We start from the raw sequence: 22,810 nt of genomic DNA on the forward strand, positions 1-22,810 counted from the left end.
CGACCTGGCAGTTGATGGAGGGGATGCCCTGCGGTTAATGTAGGCCCTACCCTGCTCACCAGGTGGTGCTTTGATGTGTATGTGCATGCAGGCTATAGCACCCACTACCCCAGGGTAGTCTGCCATTTGGGGGAAGAGACGCATATTGCTGGTCAACACCTTACGTGTGTTGAGGAAATGTACGTGTTCACTGGCATGTGGTGACATGGCATCCAGGAACTGATGGAATACTCTGGATGCAGATGCCTGTGAGATCCCCATGATATGCCCAGTTGTGCTTTGGGAGGTACCTGTGGCTAGTATACCTAGGCCTACACATACCTTGGTATCCACTGGGATGGGTTCCCCTAGGCCTGCTCGATGTGTCAGGTGTGGCCGGCACAGCTCAACAATCTGCTGTAGGAGGTCTCTGTCCACCCCATAGCGCTTCACTATCTCCAGCTCATGTAGCCCCTGGTAGTTTACCCTGTGTTTGTACAGTCTTCTCTGTCTCCTCACTGAGGGTTGTTCAGCAGCATTCACATCCTCACCACCCTCAGCCTCCTGCACATGTTGGTCTATATTGCCTGCTGCAGCCCTTCTCATTTCGTTGGATTGTTTTGTAAAATTTCCCCGCATGTATACAACGGTGGTGTAGAGTGTGGAAAAAACTAAGGGTATGGTGCTTCCTCACTTTATCGTAGTGTTCTGGGCTGGGCTGGGCCTGTAATCTGCTGATTGTGATAATTATCAGCTGTTTGCCCAGCTTGTTCACCTTGATTACTCTCCTACTGCTGTTGTCCCTCCCAATTGCACTAGGCAGGTATAGACACATGACCAAACCAAAGAGCACGCACGTGGGACAGAGTGCAAAGGTCCAAACCAATGATACGAAAAACCAAAAATGGACCAGCACAACGATGATGCAGGCAAAAGTATTTATTATAGACTGAATATCATAAAACAAAATAAATAGTAAGCAAACTGGTTTCGGCTGAAAAAAAACAGCCTTCTTCAGTGCTGAAACAAAGTTGAGTAATTAGTTAAAAAGCTTGAAACATCCTGGTCTTTTATATATACACTCATTTAAAGAGATATTGCCAAAAAAACTTTGTGGATTGTATATGATGCAGCCATCTCATAAAAAATAAAAATAAAGATGAAGAGATGAAGAAATATTAATAAAAAAAGATTGCATAAAAACATTGCATGAAAAACATAGCATGAAAAACATAGCATGAAAAAGCAGGTTAACAATTATGCCATCTCATTTAATCCAGGTTTGAACAAAGCCCCTAGCCTGGTTATCCACATAGTTTCCATATTATTAAGTTTGTTGTGCCAACCTGCTTTGTAATTCCTATGCATTTGAATTTTATCAATGATAGTAAATTTAAAGACAGCTGTGGTATGCTGAATAGTATGTTTGTGAAGAGCATTGGACAGACGCTGGTTTCTAATGGCACTGAGGTGTTCACTGATCCTCAGTTTAAATGGTCTGGACATTTGACCAACATAAAATGATGAACAGGTGCATGTAGCTAAGTAAATGACCCAATCTGAACTGCAGTTGCCAAAAATGTTAATTTGATATACTTTAGATGTATTCTTACTTGAAAATTCTTTGGTTTTAAGAATATGTTGACAGGCACTGCAGTGCCCACAAGGGAAGCAGCCAAGCAATGGGTCACCAAATAAAGTCGTTTGGACAGGTATTGCTGGTGTGTACCTTTTGTAATGTGTCAACCTTGAATGTATAGTCCTACCCCTCCTGCATGAAAAAGCACATTTGTCTGGTAAAATCTCATTCAAAAGTTCATGGGATTTAAGTATATCCCACTGTCTGTCAATGATTTCTCTAAATCTAAATGTATTGTTCCCAAAAGTAGTAACAAATCTGATTGGTATAGACACACACCTAGCTTAGGTGTGCTAAGCCAGGAGCAGTCCCAAGACACAGGGCTACAATCTACGTACAGTATGCCTGACACCCCCCCATGCTTTCACCTATATTCGAGACCTGCACCCAGCTATCTATACACATACACTCTTGGGATCTGCATCACAGCCTGGGGATAAACGTGATTCACTATTTTCTACCTAATTTGCATAGTATTGTCTTCTAATGCATAGTTACATGACCCATACTGAGCCTTCCCAAAAATAACCACTGCTTACTGTCATACAGACCAGCACACAACTGGTTAAAAGCACCTTAGTATCACCATATTTGATGTCCCTTGTTCTTCCCAGCAACAAAACAACCAGCCTCTGCACAGCTCAAACCCGGGACCCTGCACACCACAGACAATGTGCTTTACCACTAAGCCATGGCTGATATACATACATCTGAGGTTATCGCGTACAGATCATCCAGCACAGGCATTCAACAGTATAGGACATGTATTCCATCATGTAGATTTATGTGTGCTAATGTCCACACACACACACACACACACACACACACTTATATATATATATATATATATATATATATATATATATATATATATATAGATACACACATATACATATACACACACATACGTAGATATAGAATATATATCTCAACAGCGGACCACGTGACACCAAAGCATTAGACAAAAATGAAAAGGAAACCACATGCGCCTCCTGATTTATGTACTGGTGTTAATATCAAGGCAAGTGTTTTTTCTGTGCGTTACACGGGTTCAGACTGTATTAAGGGTAAGATTAGGGCTGCTGACATTACTCACCAGACCTATTGCCGAATGTATGTATATGTCTTGCCAACCCAGTTTCTTGGCCGATTGTGACATTTATGGCCACTATATAGGAAAACAACAAAACACACCCTCAACACATCCAGTAGCTAGCCACTCACAGACACCAACACAGGATATGATTGCCAAACACACACACCTGTCATGCCTTGGAATAGAACACCTACCTGTCTATTCTATCACACTACAGCATTACGCAGTTACAGAACGAGCTACCGAGATTACTGGGACACAACACTCCCAGAGGTGTACTTCTAGGTGGGTGATATCATCAGCAATGGCAAAGTCGGCGATAGGGATTGTATGGAGTGTGAGCAGTCAGAAGCATTATTCTGTCCCTAGGCAGAGACACACACACGCACACAGCTGGCATGGCTGGGATTAGAACACAGACCTAACTACCTTATCACCCTACAGCATTATGCAGTTACAGAACACGCTACCGAGATTACTGGGACACAACACTCCCAGAGATGTACTTCTAGGTGGGTGACATCATCAGCAATGGCAAAGTCTGCGATAGGGATTGTATGGAGTGTGAGCAGTCAAAAGCATTATTCTGTCCCCAGGCAGACGGAGATACACACACACACACACACACACACACACACACACACACACACACACAGCTAGCATGGCTGGGATTAGAACACAGACATAACCACCTTATCACACTACAGCATTATGCAGTTACAGAATGCACTACCGAGATTACTGGGAAACAACACTCCCAGAGGTGTACTTCTAGGTGGGTGACATCATCAGCAATGGCAAAGTCGGCGATAGGGATTGTATGGAGTGTGAGCAGTCAAAAGCATTATTCTGTCTCCAGGCAGACGGAGACACACACAGCTAGCATGGCTGGGATTAGAATACAGACATAACCACCTTATCCCACTACAGCATTATGCAGTTACAGAACGCGCTACCGAGATTACTGGGACACAACACTCCCAGAGGTGTACTTCTAGGTGGGTGACATCATCAGCAATGGCAAAGTTGGCAATAGGGATTGTATGGAGTGTGAGCAGTCTAAAAGCATATTTCTGTCCCCAGGCAGATGGAGATAAACACACATCAGTGGTGGGATCAGGACAACTGCCTATCTACGGACCACTATTACAATACTACATAGATACGAGCCGCGCCACAGACACTACACCTTTCAAGACTGCCAATATGACCTTCTAGGAATGCGGACATCGACATAGATGCTGGCAGTTATGATGTATATACCTGTGAACCTGTGTGTTCAATGTAGGAATCCATCCTGAAGTGGGGTATGGCCATCTGTTGACTGGACGACTACTATCGCTATACAGGGTTACAATGGCCATGCCCATACACATAGAGGCACATAACCGACACAAGATGTCACTGGGCATGCTCACACACTTAGCAGCACACGGTCGTTTGGAATGCACTATGTGTCCATCTACACAACGTTATACTGGGCATGCTCACACACTTAGTAGCACAGGGCTGTTTTGTATGCACTCTGATTCTAAACATGGAAGGGCACAGTGGCCATGCTATTACAGTTAGACGTGAACACATTGTAATGTACTCCAGTGTCGATAGTTGTCATTGTTAGCAGGAATGCTGCACTACATATATCTGACACAGTATAACACAAAATAATGCATTCTAAACCTGTACTACATGGTATGTCTGCTGCGTGTCAACAGTACATAACAATTATAATCTACACTTATCTCCCTATTCTGTTCACCCTGTGCATCAGACTATATGAGCATGTACCTGCACCGATGGTGTGGATGACAGGGATGCAGCACAGGCATTATCATATGCACAGGGTGATAATGTTTGCCAGGGGCCTAGGCTGCACCAGTGGATGACATCATGTGTGTGCATTAGGGCCAGTGATCTAATTGGCCATGTGTGGTTGTTACGCATGTGTGTGTCGCGGTGCCCTACAGATGTTTCTGGTGTGTACGTGTATGTCTGCACACAGTTCTGCCATGTGTCTGGCCAACACAGGGGTATTACTGACAGCTCCAGATGACTCTACAGACCAGGTATTACAGCTTACGGTGTCCAGCCATGGCCACATGACCTGTGCCTGCCAGGGGTTGCATGGGCACTACCAGGCAGAGGTGCAGATTGGGTACTGTCCGATGACACATGCCCACTGGAACTGTGTCCCCATTGAGAACGTCCAGGGCCATGTGCACATGGCCTGCTGTGTCCTGGTGTGGACAGCACAGCACCAGCTGCACTGCTGCTGCTACTGCTATTATGGCAGCGGGCATGTGAGGTAGCTTGTTCACGTAGACCTGCATTAGGTGACGTAGCTGGACTACGTCCATGTGCCCTAAGCCTCAGTCCTACCAGATGTTCCAGCACAGACAGCACACGCTCGCGGATTGTCATGCCACGATCAAGGATTCCAACCATGTCACCCAATCGTCTGTCCAAAACCTCAGCAATCTGCTGTTGAGCATTTGCCAATGCCTGGATGTTGTCATTTAAAGAACAGATAGCAGCCCTCTGAAGCCTCTGCCCTTCTCCGTTCTGCCGTTCAGCACATGCCTGTGCTGCCATTACAGCCTGAAACATATGTCTGGTGACACGAGCTGCTACGTTCTGTCCTGCATGGGGCATGTCGGCCAGAGGTCCTCCTACGAGCAGTACTGGCCACATGGCTGTGTGGTCCATCTCCAGTCATTTGCCTGACACCATAGTGTGAATACACACCTTCCGTAGCCACCACACTTTCCTGTTCCAAGCTACCACATGCCAACTGTCCTACCTCAATGGCCACTGGTGATGGGGTATGTGTTGGCATGAGTTCTGTGTGCGGGGTTGAGGGGGATATAGGTGGAATGGCAACCAATGGCACATATTCAGCCCCTGACAACGCTGCCTGTGCCTCAAGTGTATGTTCATCATCACTGATAGGGTCTGTAGGGACACTAACATCAAATGGACCGCAGGAGGGTAACTCCCCTACATCACCTGTGAGGGCAAACAAAGACTCTACATTACAATATAGACACACACAGACACACACAAACACACACAGACACACACAGACAGACACACAGAGACAGACACACACAGACACAGACAGACAGACACAGACAGGCACAGACACGCACACAGACACACAGACACACACACACACACACACACACACAAACACACAGACACACACCATGCATGTGATTTGACAAATGGCATGCAACATGCATGTGATACAGCAGTCGGCATGCAGCTCAGACAATAATAGTGGTAGTTATCATACATCCCTGGGTTGCACACAACAGCATGCATGTGTCATAGCAGAAGCCATGCATTTCACACAATCATGGTAGTAAGCATGCATCCCTGTGATACACCATGTGGACCAGCACAGGTTAACAGTACACATGGCTGATGTGTGGCATATGACCTTGACATTAACATGTAGTACGACATGTAATCTGCTGACGTGTGCATTGACATGCATACATGTTTAATACAATGGTGTCCTGTCACATATACAGTGGGGTAATGGTGTCACATTGCAGTGTTGTCTGTTCACCCTACAGATAAAATGCACATTTAGCAGATGTGCATGACCATTGCAGGGTATTATGAGGCGTCTATATTGCTATACAGTGTGAAGTACAGACACAGTGCCATTGCATGGAATCATGAGGTGTCTCAATTGCTATACAGTGTGAATTACAGACACAGTGCATAGCCATGACTGTGTGCATACGCAATACATATATACTGTGCATTGTGACCCACTTCGCTGAGGTGTATACACACTAAACCATGATGTGGAATGTGTGACACAGGTCACCGAAGGCCATACGGATGGCACCCCTGCACATCTGCAAACATATTTTAGCTGTCTGGCAACCATGTCCACACATGGCAGACTTGTCAATACACCATGTCCCACATGACATTTGTGTACCACACAGACGAGGTGCAGAGCTGACAGTGATGTCCAACAGCAGCATGGGAAATGTACTGTATCTGTGTCCTGATGTGGTTGTCTGTGTATGTATGTGGATGTTGTACAGATGACTAGTGTCATGCTGTGACACAGTCATGATGTTCAACACATCTTATGTGGTCGAATGATGTTACGCCTCTACAAGCTGTGCACAGGCCTGTAGAATGTCCAGTGTTCCACATCTGCAATATAACCATTCAGCAAAGGCTATAGTTTGACCATGTGTATCCAATGCACAACAGGGTGTACACACAAACACATCACATCTACTGTGTGTTGCTACATGTCTCTGGCCATCCTCCATGGCCATGTGTGAACATGTGTTGGCCAAATGATTGTGATGGCCATCTATCTCACATGTCTGTGTTGCCCCATATGACATACACCCATAGATGTCATATACTCCACTGTCCACAGGGTTATGTAGACAAAGGGCTGCATGTTTGGTATGTGGGATAGTGAGACAATGTTGCAGCCGGCCCACTACATGTCATGGACATGTCAGATGGCACTTCACAATGTGTGCACTCATAGCAGGGGTATAATCCACAATGGTGAATCCTGTGGGCTGCCCATACTCCAGCTGACAGTGTAGTACTGTTTGGGTACCCCACATGTGTAGTTTGGATGTGTAGTACATGTTCCTACATTGAACAACACCTCCACCATTGTATGCACAGCTGTCCACACATCTAGCAATGACAGTTTCTGAGGTTTCATGTTGGTGTTTCACTTAGTTTGTAAGTATTGCACATGGGTAGCCATTGTGATGGATTGCAGATGTGACCTGTATATTGTGACCGGACCATACATTATGAGTACTTGTGTTAACTGGCCACATGGCAAATAGATCTGTGCATTAACATGCCTGATACTTATACTTATAACTGTCTCACCTGCAATGGCCTGCTGTCTTAGCAGAATGCCAGAGGTACCTATATAGGAGTGACACAGCAGTATGATCATTATCCACGCCTGTATAACAGCTACAGGGTGCAATGTGCATGTTAACACATTCACCAGTACAATAGGATATACTATGGAGTATGCACATGTGTGCATACACAGAGTAGCATACTATAGTATGCGGCATGTGTGTATACATGCCTTGCATATGATGTTACATTACATACTGTATAGTGACACATGCAACTATATGACATATAATAGTTATATGTGCAGTAGTGACTTACCAGGCAACTCCAGGCTCGGTGGTTGAGAGACACCCACCTCCATGATGTCAGCTAAGGCTTGTGCATGCTGTTCTGCTGCTGTCCCCAGGTTGGCCAGTAGCTCCTCGGTACGTGTGAGTCAGGGCTGGGTTGGTGGCCCACCACCTGTTGCACCTTGTTCCCTGGCAATTGCATTTGCACGCTGTTTCGCACATCTGATCAGGTCCATGCAGTGTCTGTGCACCTGCTGGTATGTGCGGTTATGGCCACCCACATCATTAACCCTCCTGCGAAGTTCCTGCCACAGGTCATCCCGCTGCTGTGCATCCTGTGGCACATGGCTAAACAGGACATCATAGTTGTCTTGGAGGTAAGGTATAAGGGCCTCATCCTCCAAGCATGTATAGGCTGGGAGCCTTGCTCGTGGCATACCTGGAAGACATAATGATGGAGACAGGTCACAGTATCTCAGAAATGCACAGAGATACAGCTGCACATACATGTGTATCACATATATTACATATAAATAGTTGTTTTTGCAAATCTTCATGACACTGACACCACTGACATGTTTGTGTCACACACATGTGACACCCAATGGGGATTGGATATTATCACCATATATGTGTGTCACCTGATTACATTGCTCATACTCCATGTGGATGCTGTCTTGATGTGGGCATGTCTTATTTGCCTGTACTGGTGTTCTTACCTATCAGCGCATGCCTGGATGTGTCCACATTAATGCTGTTGACCTTGATGCTGTGTATATGTCACATATAAACACATGCACTGCCTTAACGGACATGACCTGTGACACTGCAGACATGCACACGGAAGCATTTACATGCATGTGTTTTGCCATATACATCTACACAGCACTGTACAGCAGTTCAACATCCTGCCACGTATCGCCTGTGTTGCACATGTGATACACATGGGACACTGGCTAACCTGATGGTATTTGCAGGGATGGTTATCAACTACAGCATGTACGGCCAAGGTCATCTAGTAGTCTGTATGCCCTGGGCCATGTATGAGCCTAGGATGTAAGGTTACCTAGCTGTAGCCAAGAGCCGTGTTTCCGGCGCCAGGTGAAGCAGTGCCACATAACTGATCTACACGGTTAATGATACATCTACCATGTGGTCATCACACCATGTCTGACAGAGGCAAAATGTGCAGCTTTGCTGGACAGGGTTGCATAGTATGGCAGGAGTATGTAACGTGTATGGTACAAGGATCTGTCCAGCATATGACGATCCTTGTACTAGGAAGGTGGATGTCCATGACGTATGTATTTGAGATCAGGATATGTACGTGTAGCATGTCCAACATCACAGTGTTGGACATGTCTTCATGCAGGGTAGGCATCATGCTACATAGTGGAGATGAGGATTGTGAAGGCTGGTGTCGGCCATCCAAACATGGCCAATACCCCTTAAAGGTGATATGTTATCTGATATTGGTCACTTGAGTAATGAGTATGGCTGTACAATGATCTCAATGTTCATGGATGGCACCCTGTCATGACTAGGGTTGCCAAATTATGACTACCTAATAGGCTTGGTGACGTCACTAGGTCAGGGAGGTAAACTGCACAGCAGCATCCCTTACACACAGTGTCCATTATGTTGACAGCTGCCTAGGTGGTAGTTCATGGGTACAGGGTTATTAACCTAGTGGTGACAATGCAATATGCAGCTGTCAGATTGAGCACATATGTCTCACACCTCACCCACAAAGCCCCTTCTGTATGTTGTCCACAACACTGAGTCAGCTATTGCTCCTAGGTCATAGCCATTCACATACTTACATAGGCAGATGCCTCTCATTTGTCTGCATGGTATGGGCTACAATGAGGGGGAGTACAATGAATTAACCCTGTTTTACTGTAGCTGGCATGGGTGTGATATGCACATATTACTCAGACACCTTCTGTAGTGTTGGTTCTGTCAACAGTCCACTGGCAGAACACTCCTGTGACATACAAATGTACATCTAGTATACTGAGTGTGGGTGGAACACAGTATGAGTGATGTTGTCCTATGACCTGTCACAGGTATGATATGCAGTGTGAAATCATCCGTACTGTCATCTACATCTGTACTGCTAACAACATATACATTGATTAAGGTTCATGGGCTTTCAGACCAGACTCAGCAGGGTAGTAGTGTAGTGCCTCCCAATATGAGTGGTGTCTCCACTTTGTGGGTTGTGATAACTGTTGGTGTGCACCATTCAGTGTTTTCACAGACTGACATGAAGCTATGTTTTACATGATGTGTATGTGTAGAGCAAACTGTTTTGCCATATGTGTATGATACAACCAGGGATGTGGACAGGTCCCATGCAGCCTGAGTGCACCTTGTACCATCATAGTTATGGTTACAGGGGCTCTGTAGTGTACATGGATATGTGATTGTGTACCTGTTGGGGGGGCAGTGTGTTTATGTTATCCAACACCCTATCTGTATTACTTATTCTTGCTCAGCACTTGTTCAGAACATGTACACACTACATGAGCTACTAATTACTATAGCACTCAATCCTCCTCATTACCAACAGGTAAACACTGTTTGTACTTACATTTCCCACTTGTTTAGAGTAAAACAGCTCTTGTACACACTTTTCTCACATATCTAGTGGGAAATAGTTAAATATTCAGGCATGTCCAAGTGTCAATTCCCACTGTTCTCGCCTGTCTATATGATGAATATGGGCATCATGAGGCAATATAGAAATTGTTTCGTGTACACAGTCAATACTCCCCTCCTAAAATACAACACTACAACCTGTGGGAGATGCACATATCTAGCCATGCTGGAGGTAAAGCTCTCTCCAACCCAGACTGAACCTGACAATCATGTGGGGATGTTAAACGTTTGCACCACACCACACTCATCACTTAGTCTCACTAGATCTCCACCACCACAGGCCACACATAATAAGACTACAACATTTGTGGAGCCTCTCAATACTACTCTGTCTAGGCAACAGAGAACTCCAAAGCAGAAACACAGGCAGCCCCCATCCCCCAACACAACACCAATTACTTATGGCCCACAGACTCAGTGTGCCCATCAACCACAGCCAATAGGGCAAAATAATGTACCCAACACACTAGTCATAGGTGACTCTATAGGCAGTCACACTGATGTCCCACTCACCAGGCTACACAAGGAGATAGTTACTGTCAGCTGCCTGTCGGGTAACAGGATCCGCAACATAACCTATGCACTCAGGTCACTCCTCAAAAGGTACAATATGACTGTGTCATTCTCCATGTTAGTGTGAATGCCCTGAGATGTACCTTCTCGGGCTACATGTAAAGAGACATGGAACAGCTCTCCGATCTTGTAGCCAGGCAGGTATCGCCCTAGCCCTGAGTAGCATTCTGCCGTCATCCAGACTGATAATGCAGCACAAGGACAAAATTATTTACTTCAACAATTGGCTATGCTTCTGGTGTCATTCCAAGGGTATCCAGTATCTGTCTGCTTTGAATGACATGGTCGACAGAACACGATGCTTTGGCACAGATGGCCTGCACCTGTCGGCCCTGGGATTCCGGATAATGGCTAAGGTTCTTGCTGCTCCTATAGTGCCTGTTTTAGGCACGGTTCAAATAACATATTCACCACCATAACAGGAACAGGCAAGCAAAACCTAAGGGTAATGCTACTCAGTGCTTGACATCTTCATCTCAAATGCACTCACCCAAGGCACTCCTTGTAATGGACCACTTCGATATCTGTGCAGTGGCTGGGACCTGCTTCTAGGCTCATGAGAGCATCCCTGCACTACCAGGCTATTACTCATACTAAACCTTTCAGTCATGTAACCAGGACCAGAACCCCCACGGCAGAGGTGTGTCCATATTTCCTAAAGATATCCACACCTCCAGGCTAGTTGCTTAGCACAATGCATCAGAGGTTATCCAAGTGCAACTAACTGGACATAACTGCTATACAAATTGTAGCTTGCTACAGATCCCCCACCATAACCCACGGTTAACGGTCCTCACTTCTTGGTGTACTGGAAAGTAGGGTTCAAACAGACACACTACTGATGTGCGACTGACACTACCCCACCATTAACTGGGATACCTACTCATGTACTGACACATTAGGCCAACGCTTTCTGGGATTCATAACCTTCAATCGCCTGGATCAACCTATCCACACCACCACCAGGGCCAACAATAACCTAGACCTGGTCAGTACCAACATGTGTGACTGGTGTTCCACACCTAGGGTTATCTCCTCATTGGTCAGATCCGAACGTACACTAATCACCCTTGTTATCCACATCCCAGCACCACACCCTTTACGGAAACCACAGTACAATATTTCTACAAAGCCAACTTCAGGCTTCTTATGACAGCAGTAGTAAACATCATGACACCTGTGCAGATGGACAATACAGTTACAACCGCTGAATCATACACAACTGCACTTAATTAGCACTTACACGACTGCATGGATCATGCTATCCCAAACAGAGCCATGACGGTACCCACAAGAAAATGGAGGCCACTCTGGTGGTCCACTGCCATGGACATAATGTACAACAGGAGGAGACTGTTGCAAAGTAGAGTACAATCCCATGAGTGGAGAAGCTCCCTAGTCAGCCTCAGTATGAATCTGAGATCCCTTATCACATCCTCCAAAGCTAGCTACATAAACATAACCGAGACTAATTCCAAGGACTACCACAAAATGTTCTAGAGGTATGTCACTACTCTTGATGGTGATACTCACATCTGCTCTGACATACAGCAGTAAGGCATGAACGATACAGAACTGACTGATATTGGCAACATCCTGTCAGATATGTTCAGTGCTAACTTTACACCCCTCTCACACCCTAAAGGGCCCATATCTATACAGGAACGATGCAGAGTCCCTGCGATCACAACTACACATTTCAAAGCTGCACTCTCTAAAGCCAAGAACACAGCATCCATGTGACCGTACAACATCCCAGGCTGCGATTTCCATGAACTTCAGAACGAACTGGCTCCCCACTTGGGCACCATATTCACTAATAGCCTTGCATCAGGCTTTGTGGTCCCTGAATGGCGCACAAAAACAGTTATCACACTCCACAAAGGTGGCGCCACAATGGACCAGGGGAACTATTGCCCTATACGCCTGACTAGACTGTTCTGCAAGGCTATGGAGCACATCATCATGGATCTCATTCACAGGGACATTGGTGGCCTCCAAACCTTTGATCTCACCCAGTTTGGATTTGTTAAGGCCAGACCATGCCTCCTAAACCTGGTGGAGTCCTTTGAGACAGTTACCAAGGCAGTAAATGAGGGTAAGGAGGTCCACACAGCCTACCTTGACCTCTCAAAGGCTTTCAACACCGTTCCCCATTCTGGTATTATCAACATACACATACACCTGCAAATTAACCCCTACATCACGAGCAAAGTGGCTCACGGACAGAACCCACACTGTGAGGGTAGCATACCCTAGGTCCTACTGTAAATCAGTTACAATTGGTGTCCCCCAGGGCTCGGCCATAGGGCCCCTCATGTTAGGGATATGCTTCTCTGAGGTACAGGCTAGCACAGGAGGACTTACCCTGAAAAGGTTTGCAGATGACTACAAACTAGGGGCCATGATTGATTCCCTAGCTGATACAGACACCCTCCATAAGGGTGTCACTGGGACGGATACCTGGTGTCAATAACATGGCCCCAAGCTGCATGCCACAAGGTGCATAGACATCCCCTTTGGATTACACTAATCACCCACGGAGTATCACATAGGTGGTAGTCCCCTACATACATAAGACGTAATAAGGGATCTTATAACCCAAGTAGATAACATTCACTCTTTTGATAACCATATTGCCAAGTTGGTGTGGATATCCTTCTACGTGGCCCCCCTAATCTCTAATGGGTTTGTAGCCAGAACAAAGGCAGCCATTGTGCCTCTCTACTCATGACTTATCAAACACATTGAAGGGTACAACACCCCATTTGGGATGTACCTTACGAGACAACAGCAACGGCTTGAAATACCACAACATTAACACACCAAGTGGAATACTGACCTCTGAATTATGACGTATGCAGCACAACTACAGAAACCCCAACTGTACTTGTTTGCATACCGCATACTCGGAGGTGATCTCTGCTGAGCATACAAGGCCCATGTCCAAAACAGTATTGATGGATATGCTCCACATAAGCAAAAGCCCCTGAAAGCCACATGCTCTGGGATATGTACCTAAATGCAATGATGACTAGGACATGCTGGAGGTATACATTCCTGACCAGGACACTCACTATGCTTTGGAACATGATTCCTATGTACATCAGGCGGGAACCCTCACTAGTACTCTTCAAGAGATACCTCGATGGGTGGATGGGAGACAGACATGTACACCAGGGATCACTGCAGTAGCTCTGCTGTACAGAGGCGCAGGAAACTAATGGCTGTGCTGTTCACAGGTACAGGACACTAACCTAGGGAGGTGCCGCTAGTCAAAACACTGTAGCTAGGCTTACGAATGGCCTTGGCCAGACAGCATAGTACCTAACTATGAACCTATGAAGCTATTACATGTCCTTTGTGCATGGATAATTGACTAGCTCTTCCATTTCAATTAGCTATCATGCTGATACACTGTCTGGTGACTACAAGTCCTATGTATCCTGTTATTGTGTATTGTACATGCCAATAGACATACCTGATGTTTGCATAACATAACAGTAATGCTATGTAAAATGCTAGACATATCTATCTACAATACTGTACAATTCACATTTTTGCCACAATATCCCACAATGCAAATCATAATCACACCGCAGGACCACCTTAGACAGTGGAGTGGAATTGTTGTGCTCAAAGTCCTTATATAGCATCTCTTGTGGTGTATGAGGTGTTTACCTTGTGGCTTACAGCAGTACGCAATTTCTATGAGCATTACTATGCTCAACAATCTATCACTACATAATACCTTTTCCCACTATATGCATTCCGTACACTTTAATTATTACAGAACAGGTACTACATACACTGACATACTGAGTGTTCTACATAGGTTCATAGGTTCATAGGTAGATACTAGGCTATCTGCCCTAAGGCATTTATAAACCTAGCCAGAGTGTATTTGGCTTCCGCCTCCCTATTAGATTAGCCTACTGTGCCTCTGTAAAGTAGGTCACAGAAGGTACCCTTTTAAGATTAGTTTACTGTGCCTCTGTCTAGCAGGGACACAGAAGAGATCCCAGGGGTGAATTTGCGATTTCCCATCCACGCGTCAAGATTTTGCTTGAAGAGGGTGAGCGAGGGGCTATGTCTAACATGAATTGGGATTCTATTCCAGAGTGAGGGGAGCCTCTGGGAAATTAATCTGTCCCTCCAGCATGTCCTATTTATTTTTGTGCTGAGATTTAGGTCCCTGGAGTGTGTAGCTCTAAGGGACTTGGATTTTTTGAGGTGGAGCATGTCCATTAATTCTGGATTTGACATGGCTTTGTACGTTAGGCATAGATCGCCTCTGAGTAGGCAGTAAGCAACTGAGTAGAGCTGGAGTTTCTTTAGTCGAGCTGCATAAGACATCTGTTTGTAGCCCATGATCCTCTTGGTGAGGTACTTTTGGGGTCTCTCCAGTTGCTGCAGGTGTCGGGTAAGGTACATCCCAAAAGGGGCATTGTATTCAATTATGGGCCTGACGAGTGACGAGTAGAGGGGCACAATGACCTCTCTTGATCTAGATGCGAACCCTTTCGTGATAAGGTGGGCTATATAGAAGGTCTTTCTAACCACTTTGGCAACGTGATTATCAAAGGATAGATTACTATCTACGTTGGTCCCCAAATCTCTAATTACTTCTTCCGTACTTAATGGATTACCACCTATGTGGTAATTTGTGGGCACCTTGTTTTTCCCAAAGGGGATGACTATGCACTTTTTAGCATTTAGCTTGAGGCCGTGGCTCTGGCACCAAGCATCCGTCTGTGTGAGACCCTTTTGGAGGATGCTGGTGTCAGCTGGAGATTTGATTATGGCCCCCAGTTTGCAGTCATCTGCGAACTTTGTCAGCCATAATCCCCCCATGTTAGCCTGAACCTCAGAGAAGTATATACTGAACAAGAGAGGCCCCAGAACTGTGCCCTGTGGGACGCCACTTGTAACTGGTTTGGAGTCGGACATGGCACCTGTGATTCTGACCATGTGGGTTCTATCTCTAAGCCAGTTTGCAACCCATTTTGTGATACAGGGGTTGATATTTAAGCTGGTAAGCTTATTTATGATGCCCGAGTGGGGTATTGTGTCGAAGGCTTTTGCGAGGTCCAGGTAGGCTGTGTGGACTACCTTGCCCTCATCTATGGCTTTGGTAACTGTTTCAAAGAAATCAACTAGGTTTAAGAGGCAAGATCTGCCCTTAACAAAGCCGAATTGGGTAGGGTCCAGTGTCTGGAGGCTCCCAATGTCTTTGTTTATGAGTTCTATGATAATACGCTCTATAGCTTTACAGACCAGACTAGTCAGGCTTATGGGGCGATAGTTCCCGGGGTCCATTGTGGCACCATCTTTGTGGAGTGGGACCACTGTAGCAGTACGCCATTCTTTGGGTACATATCCTGTAGTAAGGCTAAGTTTGAACAGTGACTTAATGTGAGGGTTCAGTTCTTCTTGGAGCTCATGTAAGACACAACCTGGGACACCGTCCGGTCCCATAGATGCTGTGTTTTTTGCTTTGGAGAGGGCAGCTTTCACCTGTGCATCTGTGATGTCAGGGATGTTACATTCAGTTGGGATAGGCATTTGCTCCTTTGGGGGAGAAGTGGGGGAGAAGTTTGCGCTGAATCTGTCTGCCAGGATGTTAGCTATGTCTGTAGGTTCGGTATATTTTGTACCGTTATGCAACAATTCAGAGCATATCTGGGAGTTTCCGCCCATGTTCCTGACATAACTAAAGAAGGCCTTGTGATTATCTTTAGTGTCTAGGGCAATTTTTCTTTTGAAACTGGCCTTTGATGATTTTATGAGGGATCAAAGTTTCTTGCTAATACTGATTAGAGATGCCTTCCCTTTTGGGGATTTTGCTCTGTCATGTAGTAGCTTCCTCCTTCTGTTGTATAGCTTATTTATGGCTGGGGTCCACCAGACCAGTCTCCTGTTTTTGGAGGAGTAAGTCTTTGTTTTATTTGGGATAGCATGATCCATGCATTCCTGCAGGTGCTCATAGAATGCATTTGTAAAGGATTCTGCGGATTGGGCTGTATTATCCTCTGGCCCAGGGGCTTTGAAGGATTCCACCTCAGTCTTGAGAAGTGCAAAGTTGGCTTTTGAGAAATTCTTTACAGTGATTTCCTTGGCTGGGGGTGGGGTCGGGATATGGATGTCCAGGGAAATTTGTTTATGGTCTGATCTTACCAATGAGGGGTTTACCTCTGGTGTGGAACATAGAGTCCCCATGTTGGTGATGACCAGGTCCAATATGTTGTTCCCTCTTGTGGGAGTGGTGACCAGTTGTTCCATTGCATTAGAGTTTATAAATTCAAGGAAACGTTGGGCAAGGGTGTTTGGGCTTGAGTAGTTTTCCCAGTCAATGTTTGGGTAGTTGATGTCACCCAATAACATAGTGTTTGGAGAGACCTTCATATTCTCCAGTGTTCTCAGGAATGCCAAGTGGGGTTCCTGTAATAGGGAGGGTGTTCTGTAGCAGGCTACAAACTGAAAGGCAGGTTTGCCTGCTGTTAGTTGCACATGGATGGTTTCCGATGCTTCGTGCAGTGCCACTAACCTGGAGGTGTAGTTATCTTTGATGAATATAGATACTCCCCCTCCTTTTGTGCTTCGGTCCGAGTTTTGGGGACAAGCATGGTATGAGTTATAACCTGGTAGTGCCGGGGTGCTCTCAGGAGCCTTGAACCAGGTTTCTGTTACTGCACAGACATCGATTTTCTCCATACTGAGGAGAGCCTCAAGTGCGTGCATCTTGAGGTTTAGACTTCTGGCATTGAGTGGCATTACCTTCAGTTTTTTTATCCTTGGGTTGTTTATGGAGGTGGGTTTGTCCTTTCAGCCTTGCCTAAAAAAGGCACTATGGGGGTGGCAAGAGCCTTGGCCAGTATACGAAAGCCTAAGGGTGACAGGTGCAAGCCGTCCCTAGCAAAGCAACGTGGCTTGTCAAGCATGTCATCCCAGGCTGACAGACACTGGATCCCCTTTGAATGACACCCATACTTTAGCTAATTTTTGAAACTGATCATTTTGTCTTTATACTGTGGCATCATTCTTGGTGGGGGCAAGATGCTACTCAAGGTCAGGGTCATACCAGCCTGGGCTACATGGTCAGAGAGCTCCTCTATGTCTCTTTTCATGTAGTCCAGGGAGGTACGTCTCAGGTCATTCACACCAGCATAGACAATGACGGAGTCATACTTGTACTTGCTTTGGAGAGACCTGAGTGCTTGCGTTATGTGGCGGATCCTGGCACCCGACAGGCAGCTTACAGTGACCTTCTCCTTGTTCAGTCTGGTGAGCGGGATGTCAGTGTGCCGGACATTAGAGTCCCCTATAACAAGTGTATTTGGTGTGTTGTTTGGCCTTAAGGGCTGTGATTGTGAGGCACACTGATTTTATGAGATATGTGATTCGTGGATATTGTTGAGGGGTGGCTGTTGCTTGGATATCTGCTTAGGAGGTCTTTGCTGTTTAGGCAGATTTTTATTTCGAGCCTCCGAGTATGTTTTTGTGTGTTTGTGTTGGGTATACAGATGCAATAGGTCTATGTGAGACTGGATTTGTGGTGTGGGTGGTTACATTTTCCTCCTGACTGTGCCAGTCTTGGGTTGAGAGAGCTCTGACTCCAGTTTGGCTGTGTAACTGCATCTCTCACATGTATTAGAGTTTGTTGGAAGGAGGAAAGGGTTGTCTATGTACATAAGGCAATTGTAACATTGCCTCAAAATTCCCAGATTCACCAGCTGGACTGGAGAGTAACCTTATCCCGAGTTGACGGTAATATAAATCCTATTCGTTTCATGTTGCAATCCTCGTTGTAACATTTTTCTGGTATGTACATACAGTTTGAATGTATGACAAGCCATCCTTTTATACTTAGATATCAGTAACATTTGGTATCCAGCCACCAATTGGTGTTCCAGAGTAGATGATTACATGCACATCAGCTGTGCAGCTACTCCATTAGCCAATGACATGGCAACAGTGGGGTATAATTGAATACTCCACTTGGGTGTTGTCCCTTTGCCCTACCTTCGAGGAAGATGGCCTGGATGTGTTGTTTGTGATGAATTGCAACAGCTATATGGAGACACACAGAGATATATTAACTTCATGGCCCCTGTGGATTGTGTGTAATGGCTAGAGGATGTAGTTCTACATGTGAGTCTAGCTGTTATATCAGCCATCTTATACGGGATTATTGCAACCAAACCCTGTAACATCGGTGTCTATTCCATTGTACAACAGCATCGATTTCACATAGGGCCATTATAGTGTGTCTCTGACAAGGTATGTTAAAGCTTCTGCAGATGTCATAGAGTGAGCGGATGTTTGTGATGTTATTACAGTCTGTATTGCAATTGTTTCAGGTGTGGGGGAGATGTAGGTGGGTGTACATAGCAGATGCAGGTGTGTAAGAACTGCATTTATACATATTCGATATGTGTGTGAGGGCTCCTTCCCTATTTGAAGAACTATTCTTTAGTGGACTAATACTATGGTAATTGCTGGCTGATTCATTAAGCCATTGTTAATTGGTTATGTATAGCATGCAGGTGATGTTGGTCCTTCAATCCCTTCGGAAATACATCGGTATGTAATGAAATGTTGCTACATGAAAGCTGTCTCATGTATTTCTGTCACAAATATTTGCACTCATTGAGGTTGTGTTGGTGACTGAACCTCTTTGGCTTGAGTTGCCACCTTTTCAAATGGCCATAGTGGGACATTTGCAGGACACACATCAGATTTTAGAGGCCAAACCATACCCATGGTCAGTACAGAGTATAGAACTTTACATATATGCTAATCTAAAAGCTTATATTCTTGTAGCGGTTTACTTGCTTATCCTGTTTCTTGTTACATGTAGGTATTTTAGATATAGATGACTATTGTATGCAACAATTACATTAAATATGGAACATACCTAATGTCTCGAGATTGTAGGACATTAGTATTTGTACTAATTTTGATCAGGACACTACTGCACATAGAGGGACTGCCCCTCGCAAGGTGGGACAGTTGGTAACCCTATCTTTGGCTCATGTCCATAGCACATATTTGTAATAGTGTATAGACATATATACTCTCCATATCCTTTGTTCATAACGTTCGGTCGTGGTGGAATGTGTGATTGCTATGGTCCATGTTATGCACATATTTGAAGACTTCAACCGCTGTATACGGCATACCCACGGATTCAGGAACGCACACACTTCCAACGACCACATTACCATTCCCAGACTCCCAAACCCCACAATACCAAACACTCAAACTCATGACAGTCAAACTTCCGGAACTAACACACATGCACACACAGACACACTGCTACCCATCACATCCAAACAAACCATCCTACACTCTGTATGGCCAGGTGGCCATTCCCCCATACACCCCCCATGTGGGTGGCTGTGTCCGCCACACCACACCTACTTTAATAATCTACCTCCGAGATAGCACAAACAGACACATGAAGCAAACCCACACACACACATTAAAGTCCCCCAGAAACACACACCACACTCAGAACTTACACACACTACAGCAATCAGAAACACACTTACACACAGTACCTACCTGAACCGCAGCACCAGAAGCACTAACTAAATGTCCCTTAACATCGTGATAATAGTACTCATGGTTCTGGTGTTCCGGTACTGTGGTCTTTCAGTCTTTAAGCCTCGTGATTACGTGCATCAGTATGTAAAGCATTCGGTATTTTGTAGTATCCTATTTATATGTACCTCCAAGGTTGTGTAGATGTTGTTAACCTATCTATATATTTGCATATATATGTATATCCATATATATCGACATATAGCTCTCTAACACCCTTTCTCTCTCTCTATATTTTATATATATATAGATATATATATATATACATATATATATATATATATATATATATATATATATATATATATATATATATATATATATATATATATATATATATATAGATATATATATATATACATATATATATATATAGAGAGAGAGAATACACCTTTCATTGGGTACATGGCAGTGTATACTATTTCCCGAACTCTGCCCTTTTGTGTTTTAACCTGTCACAATACACACCTGCCGTTGGTACATCTCAGGTAGCTTAGTGGTAGGTTATTGCGAAGATTGTGTACATGGTTGCGTGTTCTACTCTTTGCAGTGGTCGTTTTACTTCTCAGAGCAGGCACTATTAGTACAAGGGTAAATAACACACATTTTAGCGGTTCTGGGCAGCTTTGCCCGTGATCTGCGCAATATTCAGCAAAGGTTAGACCTGTGTTGCGCATATCCGTGTAGTCATGTTTAAACGCCACTTACCGGTGCAAAAACCCACTAACATGTGCTTAAACGTGCACTAATGACCTGCATCCAACATCCATTATTCGGGACATCAGAATTACGTAACAGCCCTTGCAGGTCATGGAACCGGGACCATGAATGACACAGTCAGTGCCTTTACCACTGAGGCATCTGGGATATGTACAAGTATTATGGTGTTTAGTATGTAGAGTGTACTACGGCTGTTCCTCCATACTGCAAACAAATGTGTAACTCAGTTGGTGTTCATATGGATGATACCTGTTAATGGTATGTCCAAGTGAGGCTTAATGGATATGCTCCAGCTATGGTAATCCATGTCACAATGAGCCACACACTATAATGAGCTACACCTTGCCACAACTATAACTGGTAAATGCTGGAGTGACAGATACCTGTCAAGGGTACTCCCCATGCTTTGGAACTACATCCCTGATTACATTATATGGAGCCCCTTATTAACACACCAGGGAATCCTTTCAGAGTGGGTGGGGAACAGTGGTTACACCCCAGGGATCCCACAATTGGCTCTGCTCCACAGAGGGACAGTTAGTTAATCAATGGGGTGGCGACAGCAGACACATTTTACCTAGGCTTATGAATGGCCTCTGACAGTTAGGCATGTACCTAGGAACCTATACATACAGTATCAACACATGCTGTTAGCTTAATTTACTGTTCAGGTATTGACTTACCTTGTGCCAATAGCAGTTGTGTGTGCAATAGTTGAGGGCTGCCTATGTAGGATGCACACAGTAGACCACATATACATGACAATTTACAGGTGGTTGTGTGTGTGTGTATGCCATCCATGTTTACTGTGTGTGCAGGTGGAGAAGTGTGTCAGTCTGTAGGGGCCTACACTGTCAGTGTATGTGTTATACATTCCCTCTTTGTCAAGGCATGGGCATACTGGGCACGCCTCCGTCTGCCTACTGGGGCTGGTGCAGGGTGTTCATGGTCTGAATCCCTCTGTGCCTGTGGTTCATAAATTCAAATGCCATGGAACAGCTAGTCACTGTTCCCACGAGAGGAGAAAATATACTAGATCTCATTGTCACAAACATGGGGACAAAATGCTCCACACCGGAAGTATATCCCTCATTGGTGAGATCTGATCATAAACTAATCTCACTGGAAATCCACATCCCCCACCCCAAACAAAAAGACCATAGTGAAGAACTTCTCTAAAGCAAACTTCACACTACTCAAGACTGGTGTGGTATCCTTCAAGGCCCCTGAGCCAGAGGAAACCACAACCCAAGCTGCGGAAGCCCTTACAAATGCCTTCTATGAACACCTCCAGGACTGCATGGATCAGGCAATCCCAAATAAAACCAAGACTCTTTCCACAAAGGGCAAGCGTCCAGTCTGGTGGAC

The sequence above is a fragment of the Protopterus annectens genome, chromosome 10.part0, assembly GCF_019279795.1.
Source record: "Protopterus annectens isolate FY-2018-M chromosome 10.part0, PAN1.0, whole genome shotgun sequence".
Lineage (NCBI taxonomy): Eukaryota > Metazoa > Chordata > Ceratodontiformes > Protopteridae > Protopterus > Protopterus annectens.